The 19771-nt window shown below is 51.1% G+C and overlaps 1 long non-coding RNA gene across 1 annotated transcript; it reads left to right on the top strand.

Annotated features, from left to right (window-relative positions):
* The first annotated feature begins 3303 nt into the window (after positions 1-3303).
* Positions 3304-19362, top strand: LOC116961134. The gene is made up of 3 exons (XR_004406815.2): positions 3304-3434; positions 12416-12520; positions 17395-19362. It is a non-coding gene; the product is annotated as an uncharacterized LOC116961134 (long non-coding RNA).
* Positions 19363-19771: the final 409 nt, after the last annotated feature.

The following is a 19771-nucleotide window of genomic DNA, read 5'->3' as shown; positions in this document are numbered from 1 at the left end:
CTAGGCACCACCAAGGATCCTTTTTCTCCCTTTCTAAAAACCATTAAACCAGCATCCTTCTCACTATCTGGTGATTGCCTGAATTAAGGTATTTTAAGGGAGGAAAATCCAGTCCTGCCTATATAATTGGTGGCAGAAAATACAATTTCAAGCCTGCAACACCTTTTTTGAAATGTGTATTTAGCTGTAGGTGGGAATAGTTATCCACCCACTGCCAGACTGTGTTTAAGGCGTATTGTGAGAACTTCAGGGCACGTAGGTAAAGCCATCTCTGAACTAATGAGTCAAAATGACTGTATTTAACAGTGTTTTCTAGATCCTAGATGTGGTCCACTTAATAAGCTAATGTAGCTAAAACAGCAAGGAAATAAATACATTTGTCATCATGTGAAGCAAGGTTTCCCTGCCCTTTGAGAAGGAGCTTTGCCAAAAATGTTTCTGATACCATCTGGCCCAAAGAGTCAGAGAGGATGAGTATGAAGGCCAAACCTTACTTGCATGGTGATCACGGTGGGTTTTGCTGGAGGAGCTCCCATCACATCCATCCTGGAAAGAAAACCCCAGCACTCTCCCAAGAGGCGCCCGCCAGTTTTCCCGTGCAAACAGGGCTGAGATGTTCCCTTCTGCTCCCTGCCTTCCCGCCCCTTCTTGTCTCTTAACCGAAACATTAATCTGAGGCTTTTCGATAATGCCTTTGTTCTGTGCCTGAACATCACCGAGCACAGGAAGGTCAGGGCTCATGGTTTATATTCCTGATGCCGACACAGAAATCTATCTTTATTGACAAAAACAACCATTGATGCAGCTCCCTCCAGGAGGACTTTCACCTGCTCCAGCCTTTGCAAGACTTTAGCCACATTAATACAACACTGGAGGTGATGTTTTTATATAAACTCAGATAGGCACACAATCAAACCTTTCATAGATGTGCACTGGTCCAGTTAATATTAAACAACACCTTTGGGTGATATCTCTCCGTTTCTCCAGACCGAGAAGAACCTACCACATTCTTCTCATAGCTCTTTTGCAGGTAGCTGAAATAAAATCTCTTGCAAGAGGCTTTGCCACAGACCTGACCTGTACCCCTGAACAAAGCCTCTCTTATTCAGCAAGGCAAAGGGGAACATCAGTTTTCTGATTATCTCCATCCCGGCGTTTTCTCGGACAGAGACGCAAGACTTGAAGGTTCACTGACCCCATAACAGGGGCTTTATCTGTAGGCTGGGATGAAAAACCCATCACAGCCTCTGGATAAGTCTGTCTGTGATGGAACGTGTTTGCACAAACAATGCCGAAATTAAACCCACCCAGAGTTCAAAACCTCATTGTCTGAAAAATGCTATGTGAATCGATTTCCCCCCCTTCCTAATAAAGCAACATCTTTTCTTCCTGTTACAATGTAATGTGGTTCTACATGATGCAGTTCCAGTGGTTTATATAAATTTAATCTGTAAACTGCTTTTCTGATGGGTGAAATACAGCGTGTGTGGGGTGCGTCTGAGTTCAGCTGTCCAAGCATCAGTAACTATGCACAAATACGTTCCTCTGCTAAAGTCAGATTGGCATTTTGGGGCATATTTGGCCCATCAGGGCCTTAATATAAATTTTGGGAAGATGAATCGGGCTTGCAGAACAACACGTGTGCTAGCCAGCATTTGGGTGGCCTGGGCTCATGGAAAGGATTGTAAGCAGAGTGGAGTGCCCAATGTCAGAGCTGGTGTTTCCTGAAGGTTGAGTGCGCTTAAAAAGTTCAAAATCCCCCCCTCAAAAAAACCTCACTAGAAAAGCAGGAACACTATCCTCTTCTGGTGTGGAGTGTTACAACCTACTGCAAAGCCAATCGAGCCAGTTAAGTGGTTCAGATAGAAAGGATAAATGCACGGATGGATGAAGGGGGTCACCCTTCATCTTGCAAAACTCATCCAAGCATAGATGTGGAGTTGGACCCCCGGCTCGTGTGTCAGAGCCAGGGAGGACTCAGCTTGCGTGGTGGGAACCAGGCAAGCCTTGACTCAGGAGTGAGCCAGACTCTGTGTGCAGCCACCCAGGAGAACATATGCATGGAGAGAGCATGAGCACCTTAAAATAACCCGAGGTGAGTCAAAAGGCAGAACTGCCTGTACGCTGCCCATCCTTTCCTGGAGCAGCTCAAGGTCTCTGGCCCCAAAGCCCCCATGAAAACCTTTCCCAGGAGATTTTTAGCACCATGTTAAGACCTGAGACCACACAGCTCTTCCCAATGCCTCGTTGCTCTGTTTGCATCACTAACTTGCCACACTACTACACGATTTTATCTTTGTGTTCAAGCCCAGAGTCCATAGGCAGCGTCTTTGCTCTCCTAGATGAAATCAAAGCCGGGTGTGAAATAGCAAGAGGAGACAAAGGGCCTGGACACAGCAAGGGTTTCACTTCTGCAACCCAAGCTGTGCTGGCACAGCTCCTGCTACCTCCTCATGGTCACCAGAAGCAAAACAATCCCATTGAACTGGGCGCACTGGTTGGGCCAGGGCTGAGCCAGTACTTAGCTGCGAGGGCTCCTTGTCCTTGTGGTCCTGCGGTGCCAGGGCAGGATGAAACCCAAGGGAGTTTCAGCAATCATCATACAAATCCCTAGGGATGCAAGACAGGCAGGATGGGCAGGGCTGAGGAGAGCAGCAGTGACTATTCCCAGTCTGTGGTCAGAGCAGGGCTGGGCAAAGCAGCGTCAGAGCATCCCGCGTTCCTGGGGCAGGAGCATGGGCTGCACCCCCAGCTGCAGGGACAAGCTGATGTCTTACAGATGGATTTTGCTATGGCCTCAAAGATGGAAGGCATTTTGCCTTCATCTGCTGGACTGCAAAATCCACAAGTCCCCGTGACACTGGGAGACTCTGTGTCATCCACAGTGGGAAGGAGGTGGAGATGTGGGAGCAACATCGTCCTCTCCAACCGGCTCATGCTGGGCTCCATGGAGGAGATGTGAGCTAACTCAGTCCTAGTAGATTAAAATAACTCAGGCTTCCCCACATTCAATGCAGCAGGTTGTCCTCAGGGGACAAGCAGGAGGGCACTGAAGGCAGGACCTGTGCATCCTGCCATCACTTGTGCAAATCAGTCCAAACCATCTCCCAAGCAAGCTGTGGGCTCACTCTGAATATATCATGGCAAGTAAGGCCCACGCAAAAATCCTCCTTCAAAGCAGGTTTTTATAAGCCCTTAAAGTGCTTATTTTGGCCCATTTCATGCCCAGCTAGCTCAGCTCATCACCTTGCTCTTCGGAAGTGGGTGGCTCCCAGGTCAGGTACGTAGCTGCCGTCCGAGCGGCTCGCACAGCCCCAGCAGCGTGGAGAACCTGTTGGTCTCGTCTCACTTCCAGCTTCCTGCTCAACCTGCCAGGAGCCGATCCCAGGAGAAGGCATCTCAGCTGGGCAACCTCCTCGCCTGCCAGAAGCATGGTGAGAGCAGAGAAACTTATTCAACCTCCCCTCCTTTCCTCCCGGGACCAGACCTGCCCTGTCTTCTGATGGTTTCATCCTGAGTTTCCCCTCCTCTTCCTGGGCTAGGAGGCTTTTTCCTGCTTCAAATTCTCTCTGGAATTTCTGATGCTGTAAACACAACTCTTAATCCTCCCTTTGCCAATCCTGCAACCCAGAGGCATTTCGCTGGCAGACACCCCAAGCCCCATGTGGGGTTAGCAGCCACCCCAGCAATCACTGCGGTCCTCTACACCATGGTGTGAATACGCTCATTTTCAGCAGCCGAGCAGATGTGGAGCAACAGCATCTCCGCTCCTGGGGGCGAATTGTGGCCCCCCCCTGGTTTGCAGGACAAGTCGGAGAGGCCACGAGATATTTACTTTGAACATGAGGTAACGTCTGGGGTGGAAGGGTTACAACAAAGATGCTTCCAGTATTTACACTAGTGAGACCAGCAGCCACCAGCAAGCTGTGCCGGGCAGCGGTGTTGTAATGAGGAAAGCAAATATTATGTTATATAGGTGTAATGAGCTGCTGCTGCTTTTTAATGCTGGGCCCATCCAGAGAGAAAAGCCTCCTTAAATAGTTGGGATTCCTCTGACCAGCACAGGGATGAGAGGAATAACATTCGAGAGAGGAACACACCCCAAATAACAGCGTCTGTGTGTTGGGTGGAAAGCAGAAAGCAGCCTGCATCTCCCAGCCACAGATGGTTCTCATCAAGATGATTTTTTTCTTGTTAATCCCCAAACAAGCTTGAGATATATTTTTATTTCAGTGTTAAGTGAAGAAAAAAAGAAACTCCAACATGACCCCCTGTTTTTCTGGCCTCACTCCCTGCTTGGCCTCTGCTGTGAGCAAGCACAGAAAATTCATTTCATATTAAAGGCAGAGCCTCTGAGACCAAAAGCTCCTGGGGTGGTTCCTCCAGCTCTTCTTGACCTGGAAATTTATCCCATTCAAGCTGAAAATGGAGGTGAAAATCTAAAGCCAGGACTACCTCACTCCATTACCGAACATAGCCAGAACAGGGAACCTGAAAGGAGTATTGAGTTTTGACAACAGCAAAAAAGTCAGTGTAAAGCTCTTTGGGGTTTGTCCCTTGTCATGCATCTGTGGCCTGCTGGTGGCCTGCTTTTCAGCAGGAGGAGAGGGTGAAGAGAAAGGAAGCCACATATGAGAAAGCAAATAGGTTAACTCCCAAATAGGATGAAGTGAGGAAGATCTTGTGGAGGAAGATCTAGTTCCACTGTGGTGCAGATGAACTCCCACCATACCTGTGGAGGGAAAAGTCCCCTTCACTGCCCCTCCTGAACCTGTCATCATCCTAGGGACTCATTTTTTTCCCATTTTATAGCTGAAAGAAAGGAGAGAAGAAGCCAAGGGCTTGATAAAAATAATCAGGACTCCTTCAGGCTGACTGTGAGGAGCATCCGTACAGCCAGCAAGTGCTTGGCAAGAGAGAGGGTGATTTGGGGCTGTATATTTAAAGCATCCTCTGGTGCACTCTGTGCTGTTCATCGAGGGACCGATGATATTCAAGTGTCTGTGGGGGTCAGCAAGTGTGTCTAGCACAGAGGACCTGCTTGTGCTGCAGCTCCCACCTTTAAATCTTAAACCTGCTTTGAGCATCGGGGATGAAGTCCTGAGCTAATCCACATCCAAAGCTATCACATGTGCTGAGAAGCATCTTTACCTAAAAAAAAAAAAAAAGAATTTTACAAACTGCATCAGTGGGGGGACTGGGAATTAGTTATACTCAGAAGACATTCCCAAAGCCCTGCTTTGTGGATTTGCCAGTCATTCCTCCATGGCCTCCCCACCAGTATGGCATGTGGGACAGCATGGTTCCCCAGACATGGTGTGATGGAACTACCAAGAGTCACCCCTTGGCACGTCCCAGGACAGGTCTGCAAGGGCAGCCATGGGTGAAGGATGTGGCACACGTCCTGAATGATGAGCTGTGGGCCATCTGGAAGGATTCAGGCAATAACCTGTCCTCACAGGGTGACACTTCAGATCCATGATGGCCCTGCTAGAAGCAACGCTACAAGGTGGTAACCTGTCCTTGACAGCTCATTAGGCTTCATTAATAGGAATTTTTTTTCAGACAGATTTTCTTCCTGGGACATTTCCACCCCACCAATGAGGCTGGGCGCCCCCCCCCCCTCCTCTCTGGCACCTCCCTGCAGTGACTCAGCATGCGCAAACGCTGACTCATTGCAATCTCCCAGCAGTGTCGGACTTCCCACGCACTCCAAGACTGGGTGGTGGGAGGAGGAAAATGCTCTGTTTGCTCTCCCCTGTGCCTTAAGGACACATCAGAAGGTATTGAAGACACATCAGCGGGGTGGGGAAGCTGGGGCAGCGCAAGGACTCTTCTCCTGGACAGGAATGTACAGAGATAAGTTGTTGCCCAGCATGGGAATAGGTTGCCAAACATCAGCCAACACGCAGTGGCACCTGCCCTTCAGGACATGCTCTTCTGGCTGTGGAGGAGGGCCAGGGATAGGTTTAGGAAGAAGGATTTGCAGAGGTGAGGAAGAGAATGGGTAAAGCCAGGCTTGGTGTCTTGCTTTGGAGCCTGCAAAGGGTGGTGGCACAGACCTTGTAAAGTCAGGGAGCTTGGCTGCACAAATCACAGACTTCAGCACAGACATCAGGAGATGATTATTCCATACAAGGATAAAAATAAGTGGTTTCTGCAGCAAACAGCACCACTGAAAAGGCTGCCAAGCTCTAGAGTCTGTGACCACCCACTGCAAATCCTACTGGAAAATTACGGAGAAACCTGCATTCGCTCACCAGAGACGAGGTGGACTGCTCTCCTGGAGATCAGCAATGTAAATAGTCCTCCAGAGATAGGATTGGTCAGCCTAAAAAAGATATTCCCTCATGCCATTGCAAGTTGTGGGGGACAATGCTCTCTGACCTGCTTTGTACATGAGTCAGAGAAGATGAACAAGATGTTCCCTTCCAGAACAAATAAATAAGCTTTAGAAAGCATCCCAGGTATTTCACCCAGAAGATCCCATGATGAAGGTGTCTTTGTGCAGTTGCAATCCAGGCGGCTGCCACACCTCTCTCATGGACAGACAGACAACATCAGCAAAAGACAGGGATGCAGTGTGGCTGGGCACTGCCCACCCGTGCAGCGTTTCGCCCCAGAAATGATTGCATCCTCAAGGACCTCTTTTGCCTGGCATGACCAGCCCTGTCACATGTCAGAGAGATGCACCCAGGCTCAAGTTTCCCCACGGCCAGGGCTTTATCTCGTTCATTCACATCATATTTGACTTCTCTGCTCTGTCAGTCCTGGGCAATGGTCTGTCACCCTTCTTCTCCTCCATGACCCACCCTTCCCCCCTACTCCTTCCTTCCCCATCTCCCATGGGCTTCAAACAGCCCAGGAGAAACCTGAGAGAGGCCTGACATGTGGCAGCAGATAGCAGGGTCTTTTCCCTGCCACTCCAAGGGGGCAGGCCTGGAGCTGGGAAGGTCTCCAGGTGGTGCCACCACGTTACCCACTCAACACCAAGCCTGGGCTGCCAACACCAGCTGGCCCAGTGGGATTTCTTCAGCAGGTTGACTTCTGACCACTTAGTGACCTTTCTGCCTTTGGCTTTCATGCCGAGTTAAATTACTCTGTTAATTATGCTCTTCTGAATTAATGACCCAGTTAGGGACTCCAAAATGTCTTACCTGGAGGTGAGGCCTCCACATTTACCCATCTGTAGCCACTATCTTTTCAACAGCATCTCTGGAGCATTCATCTTCCACCATGGGTTTAGTAGCGCATGGTGTTTTAGATGTCCTTGGGCTATTTTTAGAGTGAGGGCACGTGGTACAAATGAGTCAAACCCAAGACAGGCTGTGGCCACAGAGGCTTTCTGCCATGTGGATCCTCTAGTGTCTCGTAAAGGGTTGTGCTCACATTCAAGCCTTTCCCCCACGGGTCATTTATAACTTCTCTCTGCCTGCCCAGTTTCACAAAACTCAAAGTCTGCTTCTGCCCATTGATTGTGTCCAAAATTGGCTCCAAAAGTGGGTTGGATGGGACAAAGAAGCAGAAGGTGAGCCCACCTATGCCTTGTTCTCCCCTTGCAGCAGAAGCTGAAAGGATGTACAGAGAAGCACCCATTGCTGGCTGCTAAAGATTACAGACTAGTCCAGAGGAGAAGGATTGTAGGAGTCAATCCTATTTAAGCCTTTCTATTTAAAGGAATAAACTACCCAGAAAAAGCTGCCTAAGATTAGAAACTCACAGGATTTCCTCAAATTCCAGCCATCAGCCAGAGATTCAGCCCGGGGGGCAGTTTATTATTCTCCCGGTGCATGAATCCCACACCCCAGCAAAATTAAGCACAGATTATGCTCTGCAGCTCCATCACAGAACGAAAACCCACGCTCAAAGCCAGTTTAATGCTGCTCCTTCTCTGCCTCAACCATCTCTGGTATTGCCTGATTGACAAATAGTTTTTTAGGCAGGAGTGTTTCAGCTTTGGTGGAGACACACAAGGAAGAGATGTTTCCTACAAAGTGAATGCAACGGTTTGTTGCTCAGAAGGAGACTCTGGTGCAGGAGGATCTTTCAGAAAATGTAATGCTAAACAGAGTGGGAAGCAGAAATAAATGCACTGTTATGCCTGCTTCCCACGGTCAGCTATAACAGCAGAAACGCAGGGAGGTGGATGGTGAGTTTTGCTTGATTTCAAGGCAAAATACCACAAAGGTAAATGTGAAATGGAGGAAGAGTTGATAGGTCAAAATGCAGAGGGTTGGCGAGGTGGTTACTGCAAGGGTAAGGAGGCAGAGGGGTTTGGTGTGGATCCAGACCTTGCTGTGTTATGGCACTGGTACCGCATAGCACCAAGCGCTGCATCCAGGGTCTGAGGATGCTCCCAGAGCCAGCAGCACAGATAAACCTTTGTGCCTGACTATCAGCGGCTGTGAGCAAACAGTTCGGCTCCTGTCTCTATAAAATGGGGCAGTGTCTCTCCAGGAGCTGGGAAGGAAAATGTTTTTCACACCCTGCAAAGTGCTGGGGGTTTGGCACTTGTGCGGTTGTTCTGGGACTTGGGGGGAAAAAAAAAAAGCAAGGGATGTGGGTAAAATAGAAAAAGTCACCCTATGCTTTGTGCCATACTAGCCAAGAATTGGGCAGTCATTTGGGATTTTATTCCCAGCTCTGCTACCTCCCCAACCTGGGTGAAACTCCAGCATAATTTATCTTAGAGCAGAAAAAAAAGTGTAAAGCTTGTAAGCTTGTTCCCGATGGAAATGTGTTGAAACCTGGTGAGCACCATACAGGTTCACAGATGTGCATGTAAGGGCAAGTTCAACCAAGTAGCATTTTCTGAAGAAAATCATTTTGAAAAAAAAAAAAAAAAAAAACAACCAAAAACCCCAAACCACCAAAAAACAACCACGTCGGTGGCTTCCCCTCACTTCTGTGTTTAGGCTAGAAATGTCTGGAGGCTGGGAGTGTGTACACAGCAGCTTCCGCAGCACGGCCCACTGACAGCTTGCTCCCATCCACCAGTCCTACCCCTAAACCAGGGACTGGAGGGGCTGAGGTAGCCACTTGGAAATGCACTGAGCACAGCAGGAATACCCCTGCTTGGAGAAGCAATTTTACACCATTCCAGTTCCCCCAAAGACATCCTTTCCATTTTTCCTTCTCCTGATCCCACAGCATAACCACTGCCAGGCACTTTGGTATGATGCTGAGGCAAAGGCTGACGTGCAGGAGAAGGGTTGCAACCTCCCAGCAATTGCTAAGCCCTGCCATGCATCCCTGTTAAAGCAAGCCAAAAAAAAAAAAAAAAAAAAAAAAGATCCCAAAGGAACCAGAAAGCCTTTCTTTCCCCCCAACCCCGCAGCAGGATGGGAAGCAGTTGCCAGTGGTTGCTTTTTCCAGGCGTAGTCGTGCACGCGGAGCGTGACTCATCCCCAGCAGGAATTTCCATCTCACCCTGTCCCCTCCGTGGGAGTGCTCCAGCCCCTCTCTCCACCTGGAGATTTTCAGCCATCCCCTGGAAAACAACAAGGAGGAGTCGCAGGGGTGAAGGCTGCTGTCAAGAGCAGCCAAGAAGCAGAGACTTTCTCCAGCCCCAACTGTCAGCAGCTGTGTGAGGATGTGTCCAAGAGACCCCCAAGGTCCCCACTCCCTCCCAGCTGCCAAATGTGTGTTTTGGAAAGGGGGGAGATGTGAGATTCTGAAACGCTGGGGAGAACTGCTCCATCATGAGTGTTGGGGGCCTGGACATCAAGAGCAAGACACTCCATGTTCAAATTGTCCTGGTGATGGTCCCGAGGTGCAGCCAAGGCTTTCATAGTCATCAAGGCTGAGCAAGGCACAGTGAAGGACCTCAGCCCTCCCAGGAAGACTCAGGTCTGTTTGCAAGCTCAGATGAGCTGCGTGTGCACAGACAACATGTCCAGCCACGTGCTAAGGAGACATCCAGGGATGACCACACTGCCAAGTAGCCCATGACTCATGGGATAACCACGTCTCTCATCTGGGTAAGCTGCAGTCACTCACCCTCTGCCTCCATTGCTCCTTCGAGACGAGCAGCAAACCCACGAGAAAAGAACTTGCCTCTTTCTGTGCCCATAGAGCACACCCTGGTCCTGCAGCCCCCGGCAGCAGGCGCTGCCAATACTGATGCTGTAGCAGCTGCTAATGTGATGCAAGACCTTAATTCAGCCACACAACAGCAATAAATCCAACCCTGCATGACTTACAGTGCTGATGTAGGTCTAGGGTAGCCTTGGGGGCAAGCCTTGGTTCTTGGTTTCTCAAGGGGTGCATAAGGTGCAGAACCTGAAAGGAGATCTTGGGAAGCTGAAGGTGGACGGAAAGAATCCAGATGTGAACCTCATTTGTAGCAAAATAGCAGAGAGGTCACAAACGTACAGGGACACAGCAGCCACCTGCAGCAGGATGGTCCTGTCTGAGCTGGGCCAGATGTTTGCAGCCCCAGTCATGGCTTGTGCTGGTTGGGATGTGTTTGAATTCATGCTCAAAGGCTCTGCTCACTAAGAGACACCTTCAACAGTCACAGCAAGCCTGAGCTATGTTGCAACCATAATCCTATGTTGAAACCATACAAAATTCAAGGCCTGCCTCGGTTTCATCAGACGTTTTCACTGAGCTTCATTAAGGGCTCAATAGGAATTTGGAAACCTGGGTGCAGTCCTCAGTTGCACCAGGGCATGTAACGTCGCCCAGAGACTGATGAGCTCCTCCTTGCACGAGTCTGGTTTTCTCAGTTCCCCACTTTGGGAGGCAGAGAAGATCCTTGCTGCCATGGATGGGACTTTCTGATGCTCAGAGTCCTCCTCCTGCCTAGCCATCACCCAGGCTAGTCCATACTATCTCAAAGCAGTCTCAATGTCACTTTTTTTTCTCTCCCATGTGTTTACTAACCCTCCCCTCTCCAGACTCCCCACATACTTATGGACAGTGATGCCTCATTCTTTGTTTTCCTAGACTAAACAAATCATTTTCACTTGCAATCACAGAGCCCTCAAAAAGCCACCGAGACATCCCTTGCCCCAGGCAGGGCCATCCACAGTACGTGTTTATCTACCATGTGCTTTAAGACCTTCAGTGATGGGAACTGCAAGCACTCTCCAGCTTCCTCTCTCTTCATCCTTATAACATTTCCTTAATGTTCAACCTTAATTAGTAGGATTTAAGCCTGTAACATTTCCTCCTATGCACCCCAGGCATGGTAAAGTTTATTCCTTTCCTTGTTATATCAACTTTTTCTAAGTATTTGAAGGTCATTTCATGCCTCCACTTGGTTTCTTCTGGCTAAAAATCACATTTCAATCCATCTTTCCTCAGAAATTTCATTTTCCTGATTGCCAGTCTCTCCCATAATTTTTTCCCAACCCTCTCATTGGTCCCTCCCTGTTTTGATATCTGCACCGGGCTCCATACAGCTCAACAGCCAAAGGCTCCCCAAGGCATACAACTGCAGGTAGACTGTTTGTAGGACATGCATCCCAGGACAATGCTAACCTTTTTTTTTACATCAACACCATCTTATTTGCCTGGTGTCCAGCAAGTGGTAGCTCGATGTCCCCTCCCCAAGCCTGCCATGTCTTGAAGAACCCATCACTGCTCAACAGCACTCACTCCAGGTTGATTTTTCTTGATCCAAACAGCAAGAACTGTACAAAGCATTCCAAGTGAACTTCAGCAGAGCCTCATTATTTCCCCATCCCCCTTAGAAATACTATGTAGGGAAGTTAAAGGGCTTAAGGTTGCAGATTACAGTGGGCCAACACAGCATAGATTCACCTCAAAAAAAAACATCCACTTGGGGCAATCAAAAGAGGGCTGAAACAGCACAGAGCTCAAGCAGCTATGAACTGAACCCGAGAATGCATCTGTTGTATGACCAACTGGGCTTTCTTTTTAGTGTAAACTGTGAAATTTATGGAAGAGCTTTAAATTCAGCGCCTAGCATGTGAAGCCAGCCAGTCAGGAATGGAAGTTCAGATCTCAGTACTAAATTCAAATCTCTGCCTTGCTCAACTGTATCTCCAGTTTGATCCATCACAGAGGTGAAAATCTAGTCACTGGAGCTTGCTGTAGGTCCTTTGGGGCTTGAACGTGTCTCTGCTTCAAAAAGACACACAGCTGAGAGTATATACCAGGGGTAATAGCAGTCTGGCTTAAGAAACATCATACCTTACACCAAGGAATGCAATGGGGCAAAGCAGAAAGGCGTGTTTTTATCTCTGTGATGCAAAAACATACTTGGAGCTGAGTTTGATTTCAGAGCAGCAAAAATTCAGGCTGCCTGCACTTCTCTGTCCTGTTAAGCTGCCATAAAACAGGAGTTTTCTTGACACCTTTAGAGGGGAACTCTGTGGGTGGAGGAGACATCCACGATACCATGAAGAGCTTTGATCCTCCTCTATCCCCCTCTCAAACTTAACAGAAAAATGGCAATTTAATACAGAAGACAAGCATGGGCAGAACACCTGGGTTCTGGAGATGACATCCAAGGTCCAAAGGGCTGAAGTCTGGTCTCCAGTGCACCCTGGTAAGTGACCCACAATCTCTGTGCGCCTGTGTAAGTATTCCCAGTTAAAAGTCTGGTGTTGAGAGGCTTTGGAAGCTCAGGGGTGGGTTCTGCAGCCTGGATTTGCCTTTGATATAATTTTGGCTCAGCTCTGCCAGGAATGGCACATGGAGATGAGCCGTCACGAGCAGAGAGCTCTGTAGGAACAGTGTGGGACTGACAGGTCAGGGAAGCATTTAGAGCACTAGATGGGGCGTTGGATGCTTGAACTCACATTCCTGCTCTGTCAGACTCCCTGGATGTGCAGATCAGCCTCTGGCAGCCACTGGGAACAGCAGAAGCTTGGTGTCTCCAAGGATTTAGGCTGGTCTCTCTGTGCCACCAGCAAAGTGGTTGTGCAGGAGGAGGTATCCCAAAGGGTCTCTGCCGCGGCTCCAACCGTTCTCTGATCTGCTGAAAACACCCTTCCAGATACATCTGGGGATCTCATTTGCTTTTGCTCATGCAGCAACACACACTTAAGCGTCCTGTGATCAGCCAGAGTCCCCTGGCCGTCTCCTTATGTCCTCCAGATGAGCTCAGAACTGACGGGGCTGGTGTCCATCCCTCACCACAGGACATGCACACTGGCAAGTGTGTTACTCCAGCTCTCGATGGAACCTAACCCTGATGGACAAGGGCATGGCCTCCTCTGCTCTGCCAGGGCCTCCCAGGCTTGTGCCATCCCTTCCCACCATCACAGCTGGTGCTGGGGGCAGCGCTGCACCCCAGAGTTGGTCGCATCCCATGCAAACCCTCTTTAGGGTATAACAAGTCCTCTGGTTTCCTAGAGGGAAAAGCTGTTTAAACATTAGAAAGTATTACACAGCATGAGGTAGGGCCTCCCTCCATCATGGTATTGAGCCTCAGATCTGCTCTGAGAAGCTCTCTCTCTGCAGTGCTCATGCTGGCTGCTCAGAAGAGAATTTCCTATGGGAATAAAGAGAGGTCTTTGTAGGCACAGCCCATCCATGGTACCCAGAAGAAAAGGCTGTAGGGAGAATCCTAGAATGGTTTGGGTTGGAAAGGACCTTAAAGTCCATCCATTTCCACCCCCCTGCCCCAGGCAGGGCCCCCTTCCCCCAGCCCAGGGTGCTCCCAGCCCCGTCCAACCTGCCCTTGAACCCTTCCAGGGAGGGGGCAGCCACAGCTTCTCTGGGCACCCTGGGCCAGCGCCTCACCCCCCGCACAGGGAAGAATTTCTACCTTAGATCTCACCTAAATCTGCCCTCTCTCAGTTTAAAACCATCACCCCTTGTCCTATCACTAAACACCCTGATAAAGAGTATAGCCGAAAGTGATATAGGTATGGCAGAGATGTGCTCCCATCTCCTGGGACTCTGCCTGGCGTGCTTTTCATTCACGTTATGCAAAACATACCAGCTCGCCCTTTTTTCCCCCCGCCCTGTGCAGACATAGATTGAATGTCAGTGGAAAATAATTCCTTTAATGAGTGTGCCGGGATATATCAGCTGACTGGATTTGCTTCAGTAAATCTCATGGTCACACAGCCCTAAATGTGCAGCAGTGTCTGTCTAAGCCTTTCCGTTTATAGGACAGAGATGGGAGCCAAGAGGATGGAAATAAAGTGTTTGCAAGCAAAAGGCCATAGGGTTTAGAGGTGGAACAAGACTCCCCAGGGGAAACGGACTGTGGTTGCAGAGAGGTTTGGAGGGTGGGTAGCAAGGCACAAAATGGAGCTGATCAAACACTCCTACATGCATCTGATTAGTCTTCTGCACAGAGGACAGGGGAAGGGCTGTGCTGGGCAATGAGCTCTGGGCAGCAGGAGAAAAGCACTGGGGTTTCTTCAGGAAGGCAAATCCCCAGCGGGGCTGGGACCTGCCTTCCAGGTTGGGTTGGGGATGCAATGTTGGAGTGGTTACAGGAGGGATGCTGAAAGGGTGAAACCTGCCTCCTTGAGGCAGCCTGGCTCATCTCTCCAACCCCACATCTCCACACCCTGTTGAACAGAAGCAGAAATCCAGCTCTGGAATAAATCACAGCTGTCTCCAAGGCAGGGTGCAGCGTTGGCCTTCCCTGGGCGAGCTGCCACGCCATGATAAAGCAGATCCTTCCTCAAAGGCGAGACCCTGAACTGTTGCTCCTTGGGATGCCAGCCTGTTGATGAACTGTGTCAGTGAATAACATATGCCTTTAATTCTCCCTTAATTCAGCAGATCCCTGCGGGAAGCATCGTGTCCTTACGAAAGGCAAGCGTGAGGCACCCAGAGATGTGGGTATAGGCACTCAGATGCCTGGTAAATCACCACAGTCAGGCTATAATAATCATGATAGGCTCTAATTGCTCTGTCCTGGATATATATAGGGTAAAACTTATTGCTTCAGTTGGTTATTCCAATGCAGGGGGCTGTTAGAGCAGGTCTGAGTTACTCTGCAGGGATTTTCCTAACCACTAGCAATTGCAAAATCAAGAGAGGAAGGGATCTGAGCAGAAACTGCTCCTGATGTTTCATTTTAAAAGTCCATTCCTTGAGCATGAAATGTTTCATGTCAGATCTGTAGGGGTTTTTCAGGTCGATCGGCAGGTTTTGCTGGCATTTGCACCAACAACACTGAGGCTGTCAGCTCCAATCATGCGCTGCACAGCTCAGGGCTTGCTGGCGATTGAGATGATGTTTGGTCTCCATCCAGTTCAGATCGAACTAATTAAAGAAAATAAAACACTTCCCTACAAGCCAAAACCCCCCTTTCTGGTTGGCATTTGATGTGAGCCTGCAGTCTTGGACCAGATTTGAGTGGGAGACCATAAGCATATCACTGCAAACCCCCGCTGTTGGCTCCAGCCCTTTTTTTTTCTGGTTGCTAGTGGCTTGTAGGAAGCCAGCCCTTCCCATCCCCTGCTAAATGGATTTCTTGCTGCTTTGCTTGGGCTGTGCACCCTGGCACATCCTTCGAGGACACATGGATGTGCCCCAGAAGCAGATCTGGCACCTCACGGACTAGTGACTACCAGCTACAGCAAGGGAGGACAGCATGTCCCTCCTCTCAATGTAGTCACCGATTTTGAAGCACGTTGGGATACCCAAAAGATGCCTGGACCTTGATTTTTCCACCCAAAGGCCTGACAATCAGAATCTGGAAAAAGCAGTGCACAGCAGATACTACCAATATCATCATCCCGACACCAGGGCTTAAATTTCACATACCCAGAGCCACCCGTGACGTGGTATTCAGTGGGATGTGGCCTTTTCTTCTCTTTGCATCACTCAGAAATGCTCTGAGCTCCACGTTGCTTCCAAGACCAGGTCATAAAGTGTTTCTGTGACTTCAGGAATAGCCCTGGAGCTCACCCAGGGGCTGCCCTCAGATCTGCGGCGGGGGGGGGGGGGTGGGCTGGGGGTCGTGGTGGTGCTTCCTCCAGTAAAGCTTATAGAAAAGGGCTGCAAGGTGGGAAGAAGGAGAGCATTAGGCATAGAGTTAAAAATAGTAGAGACAAAGGAGATGGGCTGGATGAGAATCAGTAGCTAACAGAGATGGGAGCACAGGGATCAAATTAGCGTGCTGCAGGATTAATTTAGAGCCCCTTCCCATGCCGGTGGCGAGACAGCAGCCCTGGGCAGGGCTTTCCCCCGCAGAGACTCCCCCCGTGCCCGTGGCACCGCTGCCTCTGCCCCGGGGGCTTCCCCACCGAGCCGTGTCCAGACACGGCTCCCACCCAGCTCCACCACGTCCCCTCTCCGCGCAGCGCCGGGTCCCAGCTAAACCCACGCAACGTCCCTCCCCGCGGAGCTCGGGGCTGGCAGCACCCTCAGTCTCCCCCCCCGCCCAGGGAAGGGCTCCCCCGACCCCCCCCCGGAGACCTGCTGCTGCCCTGGGCTGGGCTGGGGGGGGGAACCCACTCGCCCCCGCACCACGTCCCGTCGAACGGTCTCGCTGCTCCCCCCGCTGCCCAGCTCCCGCAGCCTGCCTCTGGCTCTCGCCAGCCTTCCCCTTCCACGGCCCACGCCTCGGCGCGATTGGGACCTCGGCACCGAGGAGGACGGCTCGGGCAGACGCTCTCCACCGCGCAGGGCGTGGGTGCCCCACAGCTGGTGCTGGCACAGGGCGCCCGGGGCTGCGCTGCCTGCAGAGCACGCCGTGCAGCCGTTCGCCGGTGGAGACCTCGGAGCCCCCGTCTGCAGGGAAGAGGTGGCTCTCCTCCCTCTCGCTGCGGGGCCAGGGCTCTTCCAGGCCAGCCCTCCCCGGTGCCGGGAGGAGAGCGGGTGGGAGAGCCACCCGCGGCCAGGCAGCAGGCGGGCTCTCCCCCTCCTGGTGCAGGAACCCGAGCTCTGGGGCTCAGGGGTGGGCACCGCTCCCTCCTTGGCCCTGGCGTGCTTCTGCAGAGGGGCCGATACTGCCCCCAGCCATGGCTTTCTGCCTCGGCTCCTCACCCAGGGCTGTCTGCAGATTCCTGAGCAGCTCCTGCTCTGGGACCCCACGGTGTCACCCTCTCTGGGGGGTGAGTCACCGGGGGCGCAGCACGAATCATTCACAGACCCCATCAAGGTCTTACGTGGGCTCCTTCTCCATTATGGGTGCTGTAGCCCAGTCAGTGCAGCACAACCTCTGCTAGGGCCAGGTTGTGTTGCCTTTGTCGAAGCACAATTTCTCTGTGGTTTTGCTAATGCTGATGGGTGGAGGAAAAAACTTATGTTCCCCTTCAAGGCTGGTTGGACAGGGCTTTGACCACCCTGGGCTGATGGAAGGTGTCCCTGCCCGGGGCAGCGGGGTGTGACTGGATGATCTTTAAGGTCCCTTCCAACCCAAACCCTTCTGTGATTCTATGGTTTTATATGAGAAAGCTGCTCTAAATCCTTCCTGGCCTATGATCTTCCTGCAATTTTCTCCTGCAGATCCCGGCTGCCCCCTGCCTCTCTTTCCCCCCCTGCATGAGAAAGAGACAAACGGTTCAGAGAGTCCTCACAGCAATTGGGATTTGGGCAGTCTGGGGAATCCTCTTCAAAAGCTAAAGAGCCTGCAGGTGCTTCCAAGAGAAGGAGAAGGACTCCCCCTCTCTGCCCTCTAGCAGAACAGCAGCACTGACCAAAGCTTTTAAAATAAATCCTGAACAGACATATGGGATCTCCCAGTCTGCTGCGTGCTGGTCAGGCATCCATTCGATGCTGCACAATTTGGGGTCCTCTAGCATCTGAAGTGGCATGGGATTATCTGTACTATCAATGCCTTCTTTTTTGTGCTAACTCTAATAAATCACATTTTAAATAATACTTTACAGAGTCTGAGTGTCTTTCTTACTGGGATGAACCAGGTGAGAAGATGAATGCAGAGCCCCAGGGCATCACTCAAGTCTGTGTCCCCCTCTGCCAGATGCTGGGCAGAAGTAACCTTAATTCATTGAAATCCACTCCATTACTAAAAAAATCAACTGATATTCTAGCCAGGGGTATTACAGCCAGGAAGATTACTCCCTGCTCACAGCTCAGGCACAATTTGAGCAGAAGACTTAACACGGCTGGGGGAAAATATCCTTTCAAGTTCCCATCAGCTCAGGGCCAGCGCTTTTGGGGGGAAGGATGGCAGCCCCCCTGTTTTCCTTCCCCCCCAAACCTGTAGCATTGGAGAAGCATCAGTCCCCCCAGGGCCATGGTTGTCCCTGTGATGTCACCCTGCCAGAGCAGGCAGAGGCTGGGTGAGTGCCCAGCTTGCTTTAACATCCTTCATGCTGGGGAGTCACAGGTCTGGCTGCCTCCTCCCGGGAAAGCCAGCAACAGGTGTTGTCCCCAGAATGTCCCCTGAACTATGCAACACGCTGCACCAACCGAGCAGCACATCAGGGAGTGATGGGGGAGTTTCATGGATGCTCTAAGCAAGCACAGCTGGGAGATTAATCCACAGAAAGTACAGCAATCCCACACTGTTAAATGGGAATGGTGTCTCCATGCAGGCAAAGCCAGGTCCCTGCAAAATCAGCGCCTGTTCCTCTTCCTGCCAGGCTCCTCTCCAACGTCAGCAAAATCATCTGCTGACAACCATGTAGATACCACAAGCAGTTTCTGCCACCAGGAATAATTTACCACCGGGCTGGCTACCCCAGGGATGCTGAGAGCTCTCTTCCATCACTGGGAGCCTGCAAACATTTGCAGAGCCAATGCAATGAGCAGTGAGCCAACATGAGCTGCAGGAATAAGCTAGAAAGGGGAAAGCCAAGACAAGGATGTGTGGGCACAGGATGGGAGAGGGGATGGTCCCATCAAGAAGGAAAAGAAAACGTTCCCTGTTCAAAGCGGTACATACATCCATCTTTGCTTTATTTTTTCCCTCCTGGCCCCAGCCAGCCTTGTTACTGCGTTTGGCTCAGAAATACACATCCCTTATGGTGCCACTGGCCCCAGAAAGAACCCTGAGGGCTCCTGCACCAGCCCGTGGTCCCTCTCATCCTGCGTCCCCCTGCTCAGAACCTCCAGTGTCACGTCGTGCCTCTGTTCTTCCACCTTGCACCAGTACAGGAGAGGCATAAATACTTCACTCCACACAGATAAATTGCTTGCTCCTAATGGCTATATGAAACGTTGGCTACACCAGATAAAGACAAGCAGAAGTAAAACAAATTAGTCATAGCCACTTGGTTATGAAAAAGATGCAGTTACAATTAAATCAAGGAAAAAACTAAGCTTCAGGCAGTTCAAGACAAGTTAAGACAAAGCAAGACTGGCAAATCACATTCCCGAGGCCCTACAAACCCAGCAGAAAGCCTGCAACCTGGCCCTAGCAGAGGTTGTGCTGCACTGACTGGGCTACAGCACCCATAATGGAGAAGGAGCCCACGTAAGACCTTGATGGGGTCTGTGAATGATTCGTGCTGCGCCCCCGGTGACTCACCCCCCAGAGAGGGTGACACCGTGGGGTCCCAGAGCAGGAGCTGCTCAGGAATCTGCAGACAGCCCTGGGTGAGGAGCCGAGGCGGAAAGCCATGGCTGGGGGCAGTATCGGCCCCTCTGCAGAAGCACGCCAGGGCCAAGGAGGGAGCGGTGCCCACCCCTGAGCCCCAGAGCTCGGGTTCCTGCACCAGGAGGGGGAGAGCCCGCCTGCTGCCTGGCCGCGGGTGGCTCTCCCACCCGCTCTCCTCCCGGCACCGGGGAGGGCTGGCCTGGAAGAGCCCTGGCCCCGCAGCGAGAGGGAGGAGAGCCACCTCTTCCCTGCAGACGGGGACTCCGAGGTGTCCACCGGCGAGCGGCTGCACGGCGTGCTCTGCAGGCAGCGCAGCCCCGG

This window comes from Tyto alba, unplaced genomic scaffold (genome assembly GCF_018691265.1).
Source record: "Tyto alba isolate M040663 unplaced genomic scaffold, T.alba_DEE_v4.0 Super-Scaffold_2, whole genome shotgun sequence".
In the NCBI taxonomy this organism is placed as follows: Eukaryota; Metazoa; Chordata; class Aves; order Strigiformes; family Tytonidae; genus Tyto; species Tyto alba.
Note: the sequence above shows the minus strand (reverse complement) of the source record. Positions and strands in the feature narration are given on the sequence as shown.